This window comes from Apis cerana, linkage group LG1 (genome assembly GCF_029169275.1).
Source record: "Apis cerana isolate GH-2021 linkage group LG1, AcerK_1.0, whole genome shotgun sequence".
Taxonomy (NCBI): domain Eukaryota; kingdom Metazoa; phylum Arthropoda; class Insecta; order Hymenoptera; family Apidae; genus Apis; species Apis cerana.
In genome coordinates, this window is record NC_083852.1 from 20,953,935 (window position 1) to 20,972,947 (window position 19,013).

Genomic DNA, 19,013 nt, shown 5'->3' on the forward strand with positions numbered 1-19,013 from the left:
TAATATAGAATTAAATATAGATTGATATAAAATTGAATGAAAGGTGTAAAAGCTAAGGTTTTACGATGAATATTAGCTGTTGATATTTGTCGAGAATATTTCTCGTTTTCTCATGATTTGACATACGCAATTCTCAACGTGGGAGATGAGACTTAGCAAAACCTGACCCATAAATTGATGACTTTATAGCGTGATGAATGCATTAATACAAAACACAGATGCAGATTCGCGTTAGACGTGCCTTGTCATAAATCCACAGATCAAATATACGAGTGAATAAAATGCGTGTGCCATGGCACGGATTTAACGTTAATTGCTATGGCCGACAACTCGAATCATTTTGTATCTCGTGCTTTCAACGATATATAACGTACCATTAAATGTTATCATTGTTATTATACTGCATAGTTTATAGGCTAAAGAAAATTATTAGTATATTTAATCCATTCAAAAAAGACTCGGAAAAATAATCGCAACGTAGTAAGTGTATATACGTTGCATGTTTTAATAAAATATGGCCATCTTTTTGAAGTACAAAAAAAATTACGCTATCTCTCGTAAAAAAATATACAAAATCTTGCTCCCTCTATAATAACTATTCAACAATAAAAGCTTTAAAATTACCAAATACATGGTAATAAAACCATTAAAAAATGACGCCATTGTCATAGATGGCAGTACTCGAGGCGGGAAAGTAAAATAACCGTTGCTATCGTTTCTCGATTCTGGAAAATTACCTTAGTACGAAATTTCATTGTACGATGGCTCACACAAAGAGAGAGAGAGAGAGAATAATCCGACTTTTTCATGGAATGGATTAAATAATCCTCAAAATATATCGTAGGGAACGAATACACGATATTGGATTCGATACATCGCATAGTTACTAATTGGAACGACGATCAAAGAACGCTACAGTAGCGCGTAGACCCAGGAGAGAGGTATACATTAGGTATACATATACGGCGAACGAAATTGGCCAGCGAAAACGACCGGTTTCGATACGAAACTATCTTCCCTCGGTTACTGGGCCTCGTCCTCGTCTCTAGCTCTCCCTTCCCCTCTAACCCTTTCCCGTCATTCTCGACACGACCTGCACGCTATGCGGCCGATCAAAAGCAGCTCTGTTTGTGCTTCGTTAGTTTTTATTAGCGAGGCAAGAGATGATCATTCGACGATGAACAGTCATGTAATCACGTTTCTCGGGGATAGTTAATTCGTGCATACACGTTATTATGAATTAACGAATCAATGAAATAAGTACGTATAAAAGATTTTCACAATTCTCATTATTCGATAATTCCATATAATTTTGACTATTTTATTATCTTCTTTTAATAAAAGTCATTAGAGAAAGGTATTTAGCGAACTTAAACTATTTATTAATTACTAATATTTATTGCAATAATATTATTATGAGTTTTATTTAAAAAATAATTGCGTTGTACGCTTTTTGGTTAAAATTCGACACATCTTCAGAACGTGTTATTCGTGTATTTCGTGTTGCAAAAATTGCAATTACGCAACGATCGATGACAGTTGGAAATTTCATCGGTATATAAAATAAGGTTTTCTCGCGGAGTATATACTTGTACCGACTTGTTATTTGCCAAAGTTGTTCACGATACAAGGTTATTCAAGGATGATAGTAATTTAGTTAGACATGTTGCCTAGTCAAAGTCAACTCCTCGTGCATCACGGGATAGGAAAAGAGAGAAAGGGAAGTTTCAAGGCTTCCAGCCTTCCAGGCTTCCAAGCTCGCGTTAAGAGTGTACTCCTCCTTCAAGTTCCTTCCACCGCTTCAAGGTGTATTTGTCGACGTTCAAATGCACTCGACGAAATGGATCTCTTTACAGGTCGTAAACGTCCATGAGTTCTTCGTTTTTTCCTCAAGTTTGCCCGTAGTACTTGAATTCCCCTTTAATAGCTTCGGAAGTGCTGATATCGTCGCGAATCAATGCTGAATTGCAACGAGAACAAAAGCGTGAAATTGCGCTCGTTTTCGTTTAACATCCTCGTCGAGTTGTAATAAAAGGGATTAATAAGTCTCTAATTATCGAAAGTAGTTTTAATTTTATGATTCGAACATGATTCTACGAGTAAGTAATAATTTCAAAAACTTCTTCATCGTCTTGATAAACCAACTTTTTTTCTTTCAATCTTGTTCCTCCGGTGAAATCTAGTTTCTACAATAAACTTGCATCCAAGCCGTATCTTTGAGCTCGTCTTCTTATATTTCAGGCACCGCCTTCCCTCTTACAACGCCTTCCCGTTTCTGTTTTTTCGCCCGTTCATTTGCCCCCTTTCTTTCTCTCTTTCAGAGATAAAAAAAAAATCTCAAACGAAGAATTTCTCGAGAAAATATTTTTCCGGTCTCGTTTAAATTTTCATTCGATTAATATAGTCGGGATAATATAATATATTTCGAGAGAGGAAAAAAAAAAGAATAAGAAAAATAAATATGATAGTCAAAGAAGCATTATTAAAATTGGACTACGTTGATCCTATAACTTAGCTACGGTTCTGACAATCTCTCGCTTTCAATTAGTCCGGATTAACAAAGTTCTATCTCCTTCTAAGGTAACGAAGAGTCTCGTTACAAAGTAAATATCCCGGCTGGTATTTTCCGGCTGGAATTCATAATCGAAGAGAAATAAACGACGAGGTTGGGATTATTGAAAGTTCGATCATTGGAATATTAATTATTTAATTACGTTGCGGCATAAAATCCGGCCATGCACTAACCATTCAATTATGTTTCACAAGTGTCGCCTGTTTTGTCCCACAGATAAAGGACACAGCCGTTTAATTTATATTGGCATCCCTAAAATTACCCTTTATCGAGAAAAGAACGAAGAACGAAAAGTGGGGAAGAATTTTTTAATTAAATATTTTCAATCTTTCATCTTTGGAGGAATATTGTAATATTAATTACACGAATAGCAAATATTCCCTCCCGGATAAAAGTATAATTTGATCCGAAAATTCGTGTTAATTTATTAAATTTATATTAAGGGCTAAACAATCAATTATTGCGTAGCATTTCGATATTCGTGTACACGTTTCCATTAAACTATTCGAAGGAGAATGTAACCAGACGTTGCACCGAATGAGCAACAGTAGCTACTATCGGAGGAAAATGTGCCCGCTGGGAGAACGGTGTCGTTTTACGAGGTTCAAGGAAAAGCTGTCGAAACGCATTATTCATCGTTAAAAGCCCTCCACCGGATGCATGTACAATCGTATTTGTCTATCTTCACTCCCTATCGATTTTCAACCGACGGAGGACATTGAAAATTACAATTACCTTCATCTCATTATTTATTTAACAAATTACAAAATTACCATTTCATTGTCGTGTAATTTCTACGCATCAACGTGCATTAAATTCTCGGTTGAAAGATCCTTGGACACGTTTCAAGGACATTGGAAAGCGAGGACGTGCATCTCTTTAAATTCCGTTTGAGATCGGTCGAGAACCAGCTTCTTAAAAACGATCCGCGATCGGTGCATCGAGTGCATACGCCCGTTACGTTTTCGTTGGCCACCAACCGACAGTTGAATCGTTTGACCCATTTCTTCGTTTCGCAATGCTCCGCCAGCATAACGGTCTTTTGTATCTCGTGTTACGAAGGCGTGTTCCACTTGTCGCGAAGTTGAAATCGTACCAACAGATACAGGTTCCCCTCTGCACCTGGTTTCGTTTCTTCACCGAAAAATATTCAATTTCGGGCAAATTTCGTATCCGTCGTATTTTATTGTCAATACCTCAAAAACCAAGAATCATTACGGTGTCGTTGGAATTACTTGTTGTCCAATTATATCCTTTCGTAAGGATCTAATTTACGAAGAGATGAGTTTTATCGATAAACTAATTCTCCGAAGAAAGATATAATCGATATAATCGTGGACGAAATGGCACGAATGTTTATCATCCGGATATTGGAAGCTTGTTGTACGGAATAATCAATTTATAGAAATAATAATTAAATATGATAATTTATCTACAAACTCTCTCTAATATCCGTTAATGATGAAAATTCATATTTGAAATTCGATGGATTAAATAAATGATAATTATAATTATATAATACGAGATTCCCCGTTCTACCATAAATGAAAATTTCACGGTTATTTTCGATCCAAATGTACATTCGCTACGTCGTAATTCATCGAAGGGGAAAAGAAATATGGCGATCCTTAATCTAACGAAGATTACGAATCCCCCCCTCTCTTCCTCTCGATACGTCGTACAAAATTGCATCACATAAAATTCATGATATAATCATTACTCTCTCTGCCCCCCTCCCTCGAAATTTGAATATCAACATTATTCAAAAGGCCATCGAGAGGCTCTCTCTCTCTCTCTCTCGCAAGTTTTTTGTCCCGACGAACCTGTTCCCAAGATGTTGGAACCTCTTTGCCGTTCCCCGAACATCTTCCTTCTCGAAAATTCCTTTAGTATGTCGTTTCCGCTGCTCTTTGATCGTCGACTCGATCCGTCTTGGTGTCGGGAAAGGCTCGGATGCCTCGCCTCGACACGTCCAAACACGTCGCGCGAATTGTTTTGACCCGTGCCATTATGAATACATCCTCGCAAACATCCACTTCTCCACCGCGTTTCTCGAGCATTCTTGGAGCCAAGAGAGAGAGAGAGAATAAGAGGCAAGGAGAGGGGAGAGGGAGGGAAGGATGTGCACCGCGTGCCCAGACGAGAAACTCGTCGGAGGGAAAGAAGAGAAAAGAGGAGAGTACGAAGGAAGCGAAGAAGGCGTCGACGAGATTTCGTCTTTTCTTCTCCTTTCTTCCTTTCTTTCTTTTCTTTTTCTCCTTTTAATTTCGTTTTAACGTCGTAAACCTGAGTTATTTCTGGCTCTCTCTCTCTCTCTCTTTTTCTCTTTCTCTTTCGCTCGCTCGCACACCATTTTATACTCATGTTTACGTCCACGTAATGATCCTCGTAAAATGAAAATTCCTTTTCGAAGCTGATTGCCGCATGGAGATTGGTTTTCGGTTTATGCGTCGAGCATCTTTTTGAAACAATTAAATTGATATTTACCGTAATTATCAGACGCGAGATGAGGTTTTTGTGTAGGAATCGATAATGATCTCGGGGCAAAAAGTGCGCATTCGGATCAATTTCAATCCGAAAGTTCTGTCATGATGACGGACAATTTTTGTCCACTTTATCGAAGTCTGTGTATTTTACTTCTCTACTCCAATAGAGATGAGATTTCCATCAACTAAATTCTAAACTTGTATTAGCATAACGATACGCAACAACCGAGCCAGCCATAAACGGATAATAACAACAACTTCGTTAACCACCACCCACACGCAGAATCAAACGCAGAACGATATATACGTATACATCTATATAAATAAAAAAAGAGGAGGAAGATGATGAAAGACACTTTAGCTTCTCAATCGTTCCTTTGTTCCGTCGTCGTCGAAGTCAGTCAGCATCCAAGCACAATGAATACATTAAACGTGGCCCAATTCTCGCCATTTAATCGGAGGCTGCGTAAGTGTTCCGGTAGTGGTTCTTCTTACGTGCATCCATTCTCGAGACAAAGGGCATGACTGTGTGCACAAAGACTCTTCTTCCCCTCTCCTCTTCCTCCTCCTTCTTCTTTGGATCGAAGACGCGCGCAACCAGCTACCGGAATCTTAATTACGTTTACAGTCCATTCATCGTTGTCACCATCCTCCTCTGGTATTATCTGATTAGGAACGCGAACACGGAAGCGAGGATTTCCTCCCTCATTTTCGTTGGTTGGCGAAAGGGGAGTCGCGTGTTTACCTGACCCGGCTTCTCCAATGCACGAAAAGAAACGCGTTTTTCACGTGTATATAGAAGTTTCGCCGCGAGCCAGCGGATGAAAGAGGGAGCAGGCCGGGTTTCGTGTAGCCGAGGAGCAAGATGTCGTAGATGTTTGCCCGCGAAACTGGCGGCGATTCTGTGATCAAAATTTTAACGCCGGCCTACCGGCTTGGAAACTGGTTTCTCGAAGCGTCGTTGATTGTGAAATTTGAAACGATACGAATCCGTTATTTTCTTTCCTTCTTTCTCTGTCCACGTGTATATATATATATATATGTACGTAAAATTGATGATGATAATTTAACGATTGCGACAGAGAAATTTACGACGAGGATTGGAGATGGAACGTATTTGATTAGGGAAAATTGGAAATTAAACCGAGAGTGAATTAAAGATTTAGAATAAGTGGAGAATTCGTACGTCGATTCGATATGTCGATACGTTTATTGTATCTCCATCATTGATTTCGATGGAATTTTTAAATTAAATTAAATACGTGAAGATAAACGTACAACGACTTGGAACGTATGAATTTCTTATTTTCTTCCAACTATCTATTCTCGCCAATTCTGTTATGGTAAAGGTTACCGAGATTTATGGTATTGAAAATTGGTTTTTAAATTGGGAAGGGAATGGAATTTTTTTATTATTCGATACCAATACCTCTCTTCGACGATCTATACTATCATACTAATAACTAATTTTTCAGATAATCGCAGAGGATTGCTCAAAGTTCGAATTGCACGCGCGAAAAATCTAAATTCCCGAGGAATTTCATAACTCTGATCGAGCGGCCGGAAACACCGTTCGCCTCCGAGTGTCATAACTGTGCGGGATATGCTCGAAGGAAGGTACAAACTCTCACCGGCGTTTTATAGTTTTTTTCATGATACTCTATCCACACACACACACACACACATACGCGCATTCGAAATTGACCCTTAAACCCTTGCGGGATACGGGCAAGCCTCCTCAGTGTCACGTTTCAGTCTCGCTGGTCTTTTTTTTTTTTTTACGCGGGCGTATATCTCTGGCCAGTAGGTACATACTTTCTCGTACGAACCTGTGTTTAACGCGAGCTCTTTCGAAACAACTTCCTGCTCTGTTTTACATATTTATCGCTTACACGGGGACCTGCGCGGAAAGAAACTTGCAGCTCCGAAACTTGACCACTTGGTTCGCTTATGCTTCCATATTTTCTCCTCTGTTATTCCGCCCTTTCCTTGCTCCCGACAAATATCTCTTCTCGTTTCGTCGTTCTTCAAAAAAAGAAAAAACATAAATGACAATTTAATTGTTTTATTAATTTTATTCGCGAAATCACTTAACGCTGATTGGTAGTCTGATTTCCTGTCATGAACGAATAACGCACTAGTTCGATGAAAATAAATAAACGCGATTATAATATTAGAATATTCTCGTTATTCATAATAATCTCGTTCCAAATTATTTTAATATAGCATCTCTTTGTTTAAACCTTTCATACGAAGAGATACGATCTATCATATAGGTTATCCATTTCAAGTGTGTACACACGATTATTCCTCTATAAATACAAGAAATACAAGAAAAGTAGATAAGACTTAAGTGTTTTGAAAATGTTTTGACGTGTAATAAAAAAATATATAATAGGGTTTAAAAAATTGAAGTGTACCCACTCGATATCGTATACGATTCTTATCCGATTGTTATTCTTTTCGTATCTCCTCTTTATTATGATAAAACTTAACATAAATAATCGCGTGTGTACACTTGAAAACATTCACTGTGCATGTACAAAAAAAAAACACACATACACCGAGTCCTCGCGTCTTTCGATACGATATCATCCTCGTCAATTAAACCCACGCAAGCCACGTAGAAATAGAACGAATCGGCTCGTTCGTGCTCATTGGAAATAGCCAGCTCGATCGTTCGATACGAGTGGATCGCGATCCACCGGAACTGTTCTAGCGAACCGTTGGGCCTCGAACCGTAGTCCCTCGATATCCGATTAAACGTCACCGCTCGTTAAAAGGCCTCCCAGATATTGCCGACTTCTTCGTATCTATGGCGGCCGTATCGCGAGGCCAAGATCGCGGTTTGCACACACGAAACCCTGTACGCACACGCGCCCGTGCAGTCGGTATCTAGGAATGGAAACACGTGTATCAGAGATTTCAGCAAATCCGGGATAACGGCCCTGCGAAATGTCTCGGGGATTTAAGAGGAATTGGCCGAACAGTCGAATGCTTTTCTACGCGAGTGATCCTATACGCGCGGCTGCTAAGCCGAAACCTGTTCGCCAATTCCAAATTCGTGGATCTTTCAATTCCCTCCAGAAGGAAAAAAATTGTATTCTAATTGGGGGTAAATTTGACTCGTAATATTAATATTCGAATGTCTATACGCGGCTGCTAAGCTATTCGTCAATTCCAAATTCGTGGATCTTTCAATTCCCTCTAGAAGGAAAAAAATTGTATTCTAATTGGAGGTAAATTTGACTCGTAATATTAATATTCGAATGCCTATACGCAGCTTCCAGTTCCCTCCACAGGGAAGAAAATTATTCCAATTTTGACTCGTATTGTTAACATTCGAATGCCTATACGCGGTTGCTAAACTGTTCATCAATTCCAAATTCGTGGATCTTTCAATTCCCTCCACAGGGAAAAAAAGTATTTCAATTGAAAGGTAAATTTGACTCGTATTATTAATATTTGAATACCTATACGCAGTTATTAAGCTATTCGTTAATTCCAAATTCGTCGATCTTTTACTTCCCTCCACAGGGAAGAAAATTATTCCAATTTTGACTCGTATTGTTAACATTCGAATGCCTTGTTAAGCTGTTCGCCGATTCCAAATTCGTGGATCTTTCAATTCCCTCCACAGGGAAAAAAAGTATTTCAATTGAAAGGTAAATTTGACTCGTATTATTAATATTCGAATGTCTATACGCGGCTGCTAAGCTATTCGTTAATTCCAAATTCGTCGATCTTTTACTTCCCTCCACAGGGAAGAAAATTATTCCAATTGAGGGGTAAATTTGAAAATCGTTTATTAAGATTCGAACGTCTTGTTGTGGATTATCGTGTGTGAAATATTCGAAGAAGGTAACAATGATCTGAGTGGAGATAAAGATTATATCGTTGCGTAAAGTGAAATTGAGGTGAGATTAAGGTTTTTATATTATCGCAAATGTGCGAGTATCGTGAGTTGGATTGGAATTTACGATTTTCCCGCGAAAATTGTATAAATGGATTGTGGGTATCATACACGTCAAATATTCCACATTATATGAAATCTTTTCCTGGGGGGTTTCTCTATTTGCAGGCTTGATTATTATCAATTTCTTACGAAACGATCGACCATTAAAATTTAAAGGCAATAAGAAGTTTTACACGTATACTTGAAATAAGGATATTGTAGTTGTAACCGCGAAGTTGTAACCACGATTTGATACCTTGTTTCACATTTGTCGTACACTCATCAAGGATTATTTCACGATGTAACCCGCAGCTGGTTAGAAATACGAGATTGTCTAACCATTATGACGTACCGTTACTCTTTATGGTAGGCAAGGATTAAATCCGCGACAATGAGTCTTTGTTCTCATTGAAAGTGACCATTTAATAATTATTTTACGGTGGAAACTTTGTCATATTAAACGCTCACCTAGATATTCTCGCGTATATATTCGTCCATTAGCCTATTTCCTTCCTGTATTTCACACGTATACTTGTTCGTAATCTCAACGAAACTTTGGTAGAATTTTGAACGAATTTACAACTTCAATTTGAAAGAAAGTTAAAATTACGTTAATTCTACAATTTCGTCGAAATTTCAGATATATATATATATATATGTATGTGTGTTTTCGATGAAATTTGAAATAAGAAAAAAATTTTGTATCAAGTTCGATCATCACATTTCTTAATTTGCAATACTCGTTTAAAACTTTAACACTTCGTTCTTATCCACGCGTTCAAACTATTTTAAATATCTATCTACATCTTCCGTTATTAAATTATTTACAACCAAATTTCACTTTTTCTTTATTTTTGAATTTTCTGCTTAAAGCACGAAGCACCTATACTCTGTACATTAATTCGTTCGCCGATTCTTCAACTGTTACGGCTGTTTAATTTCCTTTCCTCCGGTTTTCCAGCTGCACGTGATTTCCCGGTCAAACACGTGGTTCGTTTCGAGGCACTAACTAAAAGCAGCCGGACAATCGCGCGTCATTCATCTTATTAGCTCGATTCACGCTCCATACCGTGTACCATAAGCTAATTGCACAAGTTCTCGGAGTCGAGCTGTGGCACTCCAGCCGAGTTTAAGCATAATAAAGCTAACAAAGCTCGAACCGTCGTTTCACTACGCGTTCCACGGGGCGAGTTCATTTCGGGAAATTAATCGTATCGCCGGCGAATCAACTCGATCTCGATAATTTCGCGGATATTATCAATTGCAGTGTTTCCTATCGTCCCCTATCTTATCGACCGACCACCATCCTAATTCACGGTCGTTCTTCGATTCCCCTGGATTCTCGCCTCGTGTCGATTGAATTAAGGTTGATACGATTAAACGGCATTTCTTGCAGTCCGTCGCCCCATAAAATACGTAACCAAACGACTCGTTCATTGGTTTTTTAAATATTCGCGATTCGTATCTCGACACAAAGAAGAAAGATCGATAAATTAAACGTTTTCGCGCCGAAATTTCGAGCCTCGAATATTCCCTATTGGCTACAATCAATCGATCCGCGAACGCATTATGGAGGACCTCGTCCTCCGGTTTTTGCTCCTGTTTTCGGTGCTCGCAGAGGGAGAAGCCTAGGACAAAATTTCGAATGCCGAGCTATACAAAATGGCACGCAGCTGGCACATAATGTAATGCGCGCTGCGTGTAATGGCGCGGTGTGACCACGGAATTCGGTATGCGTTATCGCGAGTGTGGCGATACACCGGATAATTAAAATTCGAATTTGACGGGGAGGGAGAGGGAGGTGGAAATTAAACGATCGTACGAACGATCGACGGCGGATAAATTGCAAAATTGTTCTTTTTCTTCTGGAGATATACCACATCTGTAACTTTTTCATAACTGTAAGCACTTAATTTATTTTCGTCGAAGGGATAACCGGTGATTTATGCTCACCGGTTTATGGAATACCAAAGTTACGAGCTCTTCGCGGAACGATTTTATGGAAACAGTTTTATGTATCCACGACTTTGTACAAATACTCGTTTCTTTCGTTAAGTAATATATCGAAAAATCATGTTAATGTTTGAATTTATTTATGTATATATATATATAATTTATTTATATCGGATATCTATTTTTAAATTAACGTTAAAACGTATACGTTCGCATACACATGTCGAGTAAGGTATTTTCGAGGATGGAGATTAATCTTCTTGCGGTCTCTGGATTTTATTTTCCTCGACAATTTTGAGAAACGTCGATATCGAGGTGAAAAAGAAGAAAACGATAATATTAAACTTCGATTAAAACGCGATTACGATCGAAACGGGAAAATTAATTTTTTGCATCGATCATTGATTACCAAATTTTGGATAAATGAGACCTTGATCTAAATCCACATATTATAGATCATTTAACAAGAAATACGAGTTTTTATTTCCATTTATAAAGATTCTCGCCGTAAAGATCACCTGTTTCTCTCTCGTCGTACCTCTTGGAAAACACTATCGCTATGTAAGGTGCAGCGAATGGCCGACTCCGTGGCTGTTTTATCGCTTCTCTCTCTCTCTCTCTCTCTATCTTCCTTCCATCGTAATCCTCCGAGTTTTTTTTTTTTTCTTCCACGTCGCCCGCTGAATTTCCTACGAGAAAACGCGCCCACTCGACGATACGGTTTTACGACGCCGACGATGGGTAGCCATGGCCGCGTAGATTCTTATTTTTTTTCAATTTACCGTGCCCCTTCCACGCCATAAATGAAAATCGCAATTTTCCGCGTTTCAATCCCGATGTTTTCTCCCCAAACCCGCCACTGTCCCGTGTTTATTGTATCGCGAAGAAAGCTCGTGATGCTATAAACAGGAAGATTATTACACGAGATATATCGTTTTTCTTTCTTCTTTTTTCCTATTTTATTTGAAAATATTCTTCTTATATCCTCTTTAATTAAAATATCTCGTGTTACCTGGAAATGATTCGCTTATTTTCCTTTTCTCTCGTCCCTGTTGTGGTAGAGAAATATACTTGACAATGTTCAATGATTTTGATAAAAGTTCGTATCTATTTCGAGATGCAATGTAGTTTTTAGGTTTCAGGGATTGAAATCCATCTTGCAAGTTTCGTGTTTTGAATAAGCTCTCCCCCTCCCTCCCCCGGAGAATATTTCACGTGTATTTACATGGTGATATTTCATTGTTTTAATTGTTATAATTAGAACTGTCTCTAGAAGTCTGCAAAGTTCGTGTAACTTCGAAACTTTATAATTTCGCTTGAAAGTAAACTTCAAATATTTTGATATATCTTGAGAAAATACTGGATATTATATTCTTAAATAAGAAATACCACGGTATTTCTTTACATTATTTTCTCTCTCTCTCTCTCTTCCTTTCTCTGTTCAAATAAAAAAATCCGTCATAAATCCTCCTCCCCGAAAAAAGGAAGGCCTTATTTCTTCGCGTTCTTTTCCCTAAATAAAGAGATCATAATTCCAAGAAAAAGCGGAAGAATTCCGAAGAAATTGGAGGGGAGGGATATTGATAAAACAACTCCAACGCGATGTCAAACATTTTCTTCTTTTCTTTTCTTTCTTTCTTTCTTTTTTTTTTTTCTTTATCTTATCGAATTTCATAACTGTCACACCCAACGACAAATTTCCTTCCCGAAAGGCCTTGCAAGACGAAAAGCGTGAAATCACGGAGAAAGTGTTAACGAGAAAACTCGACGATCGTTTCATTAATGTCGCAGACCACTTTCTATCCCTCGTCGATTTTTCGTCCGCGCGAAAACTCTATCTCTGTAACGGTTACCTCCCCCCTTCCCCCCGCTTCCCTTCGTCCACGGAGCGTTATCGGCCGCCAATTAACGTCGTGAGGGACATTTTTCAACGTCTGGGCCGCGTGACGTCGATGGAAGAAAATCAGTAGGCAGTGGAGGAGCGTTGGAAAAAAAGAAAAAGAAGGAAAAAAAGAAGCGGGCAGACAGTGCGTAGTCCAGTTGACGGTATCGTGTGACGAGCCAACAGGCTTCCTAACCAGGGTCTTCTAAATCCTTTCACCGGGATATAAGCGGCTACGTTTCGACCGTGATATTCACGTACGATTATCTATCTTCAATCCGAACGTTGTGTTTCCTTTTACGATTCTTTTCCCGTGAAAAAAATGAAGCGTGAATATAGAAGTGAATAAGTCGAACGTGTGGGAAAAATTGGAAAGAGAAGAGTGTTATTCTCGTTCGAGGCTTTAAGTTTCAAGTTTGAAAACATTTTCGAAACTGGCGAATGAAATTGGTTAATTCCAGATTAGATACGAGCAAGTATATCTGTATAATTAATATTCGAGTTGGAATATTTGAACAAAAAAAGGATAGATACGTGAAATAATGAAAATTCGAAATTTGCTGGATAGAAAATCTTATCTTTGGGGAAGAGAATTGAAATTTATACAAATGGTCTGTTCTAAAAATATCGTCACCACTACGAACGAATTATTTTGCTGCCAAGGTATAGAACGATCTTTGATCTTACGTTTCGCGTTAATTAGAATTTTTGTTACCCTTTTGGCGTGAAAAAGAAATATACGAAGAGGAATATATCGAGGAATTTTCAACGTTCGAAATTTCCAATCATCGCCACCGTTACGTTTTCACTTTTTCCCCGGTTTAAAAACCAGTTTCTACGAGAGTGGAATCGATGGACGATGAACATCGTCTGCCGCATCCTGCCGCGTTTATTCTCTCGTTACTCGCATCTTTCCGTTTCTTGTTCGCCATCTCGTTTATTCCGCGCAGAGCCGATTCTGCCGCGCGCTCTCTTTAATTCCTATTTTCGCGTCTGGACCGTTTCACTTCTCTCGCTTCCTGTTATGCCATACGCGGATATCGTCCAATTCCATCGTCCAATCCGGAATCTGGAGATTCTCCATTCTTCGTTTCCACCGCTCTCTACGCGATATAATTGTCGACATCTTTATTAGAAGGCAATCGCTTTTTTCTCTCTTTCCCTCTCTCCGAATAACAGAGAGATATAGGAAATTTTACGAAACGGAAACGTTTGAAACGTTATAGCAATTTTATTCGCTCTTGTACGGTTGTTGTTGTATCCACGTTTCTTTGTTGCGAGATTATTTTAGATTTCACGTTCCGCTCGATATTTTATATAGTTTCGATATACGCGGAGCGGAGCAAATAAAATATTGCAAACCGTTTTCTCCGAAACTATTGCATCGATATCCTCTCTTTTTTTTCTATTTTAATTAAACACGCAGGAAGAATTAAACAAAATACGAAGCTTTATTCTTATAAACATATCAATAATTTTTTATTGCTTATAGATACCAGCAAAAATTTATTTCATTCGTTAAAACAAATACACGAATAATCCTCTAATTCACTCGAAACTTCTTTTTGCCTATTGGAAGAACAAAAATGGAAGGCTAGAGTATTTTAGATGAAGAAGAGTACAGAGTTAAAAAGGAATGTACATCATCGAGCGTGAATCATTTCCTGCTCTTATCCCTTCCTCTCAAGAAAAATATATTCGTGCCATATCATTCGAATCCTTCCAATTGTGCAATGAATTATTCGTACCGATAATATATGAAAGTTATATGCATACGTGTCTTATCCGTATTTCCGGGTACGATCATATGTCAAACAAGTATGTATACCGATCCAGTATGTATCCCTCCATTGCCAGGCCAGAGAGAATAAACAAAAGAATAAGCGAGGCTGGCCAATGCAAACACGCGCTCGTGTAAAAACATAGAGAGAACGAGAGGAAGAAAGAAAGAAAGAAAGAAATGTGAAGATTTTAATCGGACGAGTTTAACGTAAGTCACGCTTTTCGAGAAGTCCCCTAAGCCGATCTCTTTTCCACGGCGAGAACGTCGTCGTCGTGGAGCGGCTGGTAGGGCTTATCTAACGTCGGTGTTGGTTGACACCAGGAGACCGACACAAGCTGCATTATACGTGCTCTTTCATTGCTTCGGCTCAGTTCACTCGCGAGCGTGTAGGCTTCGCGCGCTGCTCCGGCCACCGCGCTTTCCTCTTCGATTCCCTCGAAAGTAGCGAGGGAAGCGCGTGACGAAAATAAAGTTGCAGGTGTGCAACAAGCTGCTGTCTCCTTTGTAATGATATGGTGAAACGAAAGGGATCTCGATAGCGTTTCTTTTTTTCAATGCGACAAGAAGAATGGAAGACGTACTTCGAGAAAGGAACCATGAATAATGATAATTCGCTCATCGTCGAATCATTCGAGAAAGGATCTTTCCCGAGGAATAATAATAATAATAATATATAGCAAGTATAGTCTGGTTTTGAACAGTGTAATAATCGTGTGATGGTGCGATGGCCGACGAAAAAAGGGAGCGGGTGAAGGTGAAGTAAGAAGGTGAATCAGCTGTGATAAAAGTGCGTTAAGCTAAGTGCATCCGTGTTGGAGTGTTCTCCCCTCTCGTTATATAACGTGACGCTAAATACCATGTAATAGATAGAGAGAAATCGGATAATACAAAAACTGTTTACAAAAACTTGGTCGAATAAGAAATCGAGGAATAAAAGAAAAGACGGGGGGAAAAAAAAATAGAGAAGAAAGAAATGGAGTTGGTGAAGAACAACGCGATCGAGATCCTGTCCCGAAGAAGCGTGGTGATAAAGGACTACGATATCGAGAATGGGGAGGAGGAAGGTGAGGAGGAGGAGGGGCGAGGAGGGGACGAGGGAGATCGCACCTCTTTGAAGATCGATCTGTCGATGGCCGAGCAATTCTACTACGAGGTGATCTCGTCGTTCGAGCAGGAGGAGGTACATGTATTGCACATACGTATACACATACGCGAGCGTTGACACACCTTTAATGTATCATTCCATTCTGATTGCTAATCTGACGAGCTCTCTCGCGTCGTTGTGCCGGCCAGGTTTGGTATTCGCGTCGACGTGTCTTCACCACTCCCTGGGTTAAAACTGGCCCCTCGAGTTGGCAACTGTTTAAAGCCGAAACAGTTTCGGTAAATTCCTCTTTTGAACGGAAGAGCCTCGAGCTTTACCGAGGCTTTGATGCCTCGGCTTTATGGAACCCGAGATCGTTTCACGCCCCGATTTACCATTTGTTCCGTCCTCCACCATGATGTGATCCGGCCTCCTTTGCTTGAACCACCGATTAAAGTCGCGCTGGTTAAGTTTGTTTCTTGCAAGTCGGGATGATCCCTTGATAATCTTCCGTGAAATGGATTTGTAATCGCGATCTCGATGACGATGACGATCGGGATGAAAAAGTAAGTAAGTGATTAATTCAATAAATCGTAACAGAAGTCATTTGTATTCTATAAATTGAGAAGTTAGAATGGAAAATTTAAAACGATTCATTGGAGCAACGTTATATTGAACGATATCCTCCGTTTACACGGCAAGGATGGAATTGATCCAAGGAAAGAGGTAATGTCGCGATGAATAAATTTGTCTTGTCGAGCCAAACTTTTTTATTCCTCGAAAGAACTGTCGACAACACCTCGAAGAGACGTCGGTTTACATCTTGACGATAAGGATCGCTCAAAAATAGTTGTAGCCGGTTTAAATTAATCTAAAAATAGAGAAGCTAACTGGCACCAATTAAGAAGCATTGCTCGCAGCAGAAGTATCGTTTCAATTAACTCTAAAGCTTCGCGTCTCTTTCGATCGAGAACTTAAAAAAAAGAGGAGTTCGAGGATCAAAAGGAATAAAAGCACCTCTGTTTCGCGGGGATTATATTTATAAAAACAATTTAAACGAATTCAATCGTTAATTTTCACGCGATACCCCTCGAAATTCCGTGAAACGCGTGAATTCGATTGTTCGTTACTCGATGGCAGTTGGCCGTTTCGAGGGCTTTTATCTCTGATTAGCGATTCGTGGCTCGCAGTTTGCACCTCCACTATGTTGCGTTCGCTCGGTTCACGAGCCGTTGTCGGATGAGCGGCTAGATTTCAAGGCGAACCAGTTCCTTGATAAAAGGTCGTAATAAATAATGTTAGCAGTAACAGCGACTGCTGTAAGGATTATCGCTTTAAATACGAGTACACGAACGCCCACTAAATTGTTCAACCTGGACTCTCTCTCCCTTTCTCTCTCTCTCTTCCTCTCTTTTTTCTCTCTCTCTCACATTCTGTAGTACCAGCTGTAAAACATGATTCTAATTTGACTGGTTGAATTATTTATTGTCGTTTCCTCCCTGTTTCGAGATAAACAGAGAGGAACCCTTGTTTCGCGTGATAGATAGATAGATTCAACTCCGACGTGCTATTTCCACTTTTACGATCATCGGGAGAAAAGCTTGTTACTTTTTACCTTCGTCAAAATTTGCCCCCTTCTTTTTTTGTTATTCGAGCGAGTAGAAATTTTGATATAACGGATTTATTCATTCCTTTAGAGAGGAGGATTTGACAACTCTGTTCTGATTGTAATAAAATTTGGCGGTTCGGGACACTTGGAAGATATGTTTAGTCGCGGATTCGAGGAGTGGAGGTGATCTTAATTGGCAACGACGGATGAAAAGCTTAAAATGTAAGCGTGGCACTCGACACGGTGGGACGTGTCGGTACGCGTGGAATGTGCAAGGCGACACACAAGCCCCAACCTATTCCCTCGGTTCGGCGCATTACCATGTGTCGACTTTCGTTCAACAGTCGGACGGAATAGCGTCGATGATTTGTGTGCCACACGCCGCGCATTCGACTTACTCGTGAGACGACGGTAGGCCAATAAAAAAATATCGAGAAAAAAGAGAGATTGTATCCAAAGTTAACCGGTGTAATTGGCCGACAGTTGGATCGATGAAAAGAGATATACGAGGAAAATGGAGATAACTGCCGAATCCGCGGAACGGAAACAAAATCCGAGGGGGGCAGTCGATCAAAGCAATACCAATCAATCAAACGATTTATTCTCGATCGATTCCCTTTTCGAATTTTCCCTCAACAGTTTTCAATTTACCTTCAACTCGTCGAAACGAGTTTTCCCGCCGCAAAACCTCCTTCTCCTCCTCTTTTATCTTATTCTCCTATCCTCCACGTTGTTGAAACGTTTCCTCGAGTCGCCCGTCCCTTCTCAATCACCGTCAAACCAACCATTAATCCGACCAAAAACACGACCAAGTACCGCAGGACGAGTTCCCCCTCCTGGCAGCAAAAAGGGAGTCGAGACTCGCGGCCTCGTGCATATCATCGTCCTTGCGAACCGTGCGAATCGCGTTCACTCGGATCTCCAGGCAACCTGGCTGCGCAACATCGAGAAAAGCTGCCATTCGGGTAAACATCCGTGAACTTAATGCAAGACGTTAGGCCAACGTACGTTGGTGGTGGCTGTGGTGTATATCCGTGTTTCGTATGCATAAGTCGACGTGTCTCCTCCTCTCTCTTTCTCCATCTCTATCTCCATTCCGTAGGATTGTCGCAGAGGTCAGAGCAACGGCAATCCTCTCCTCTCAGCCTTTCCACCGATGCGGCTACGGATGCAGGGACAACAGATTCTCCTCCAGGCATTTCCCCGGGACAAGCGTTGCCGCTGGGAATGCAATTTAACGTCGTAATTGTCCGCGGATAATTGTAATAATTAGTACCCTTGTCGTTCTCCAGGCTCTCTCCTCACTTCTCGCCTCCGCGACTGCAACACGGCTGTTAATCATCCCGGTGATCCTCTTTACAGCCTCCTCCTTCTTCCCTCCCTTCCGTTTTCTTATTTCTCCCGACTGCGAGGACGTAAGTCTCGAATCGGTTCGAGATATAATCTTGGAAATGTCGTGCCAGGGGATGACATCTCGTTGTAGAATGACGTTAGAGGAGGGAGCAAGATTTTGGAGGACTTTTCTCCGGATGTATCGAAGGGCTTAGGTGATGGACAGCTTGTGAATTCCTTTCGAACATTCGTGCATAGATTCGGGGACAGCGCGAACGATCTTTCCAAGAATCTTGGTTTGGAAGAGCACGCGTTGCGAACAGTTTTGGAGGGACGATCCGTTTTTCCTTTTTTCTT

General features: G+C 40.1%; 1 protein-coding gene across 22 annotated transcripts in view; it reads left to right on the forward strand.

The window, feature by feature from the left end:
* LOC108003197 (dystrophin, isoforms A/C/F/G/H) overlaps positions 1-19,013 on the forward strand; it is a 419,614-nt gene that overhangs the window by 371,754 nt on the left and 28,847 nt on the right. For 3 of the 22 annotated variants that reach the window (XR_009828767.1, XR_009828769.1, XR_009828768.1), the window contains exon 47: positions 15,110-15,602. The exons of the other annotated variants lie outside the window; for them this stretch is intronic. The gene's annotated coding sequence lies outside the window, so the exon portion shown is untranslated. Of the gene's footprint in view, positions 1-15,109; positions 15,603-19,013 lie in introns of those variants that run through there. 22 annotated transcript variants of the gene reach the window in all.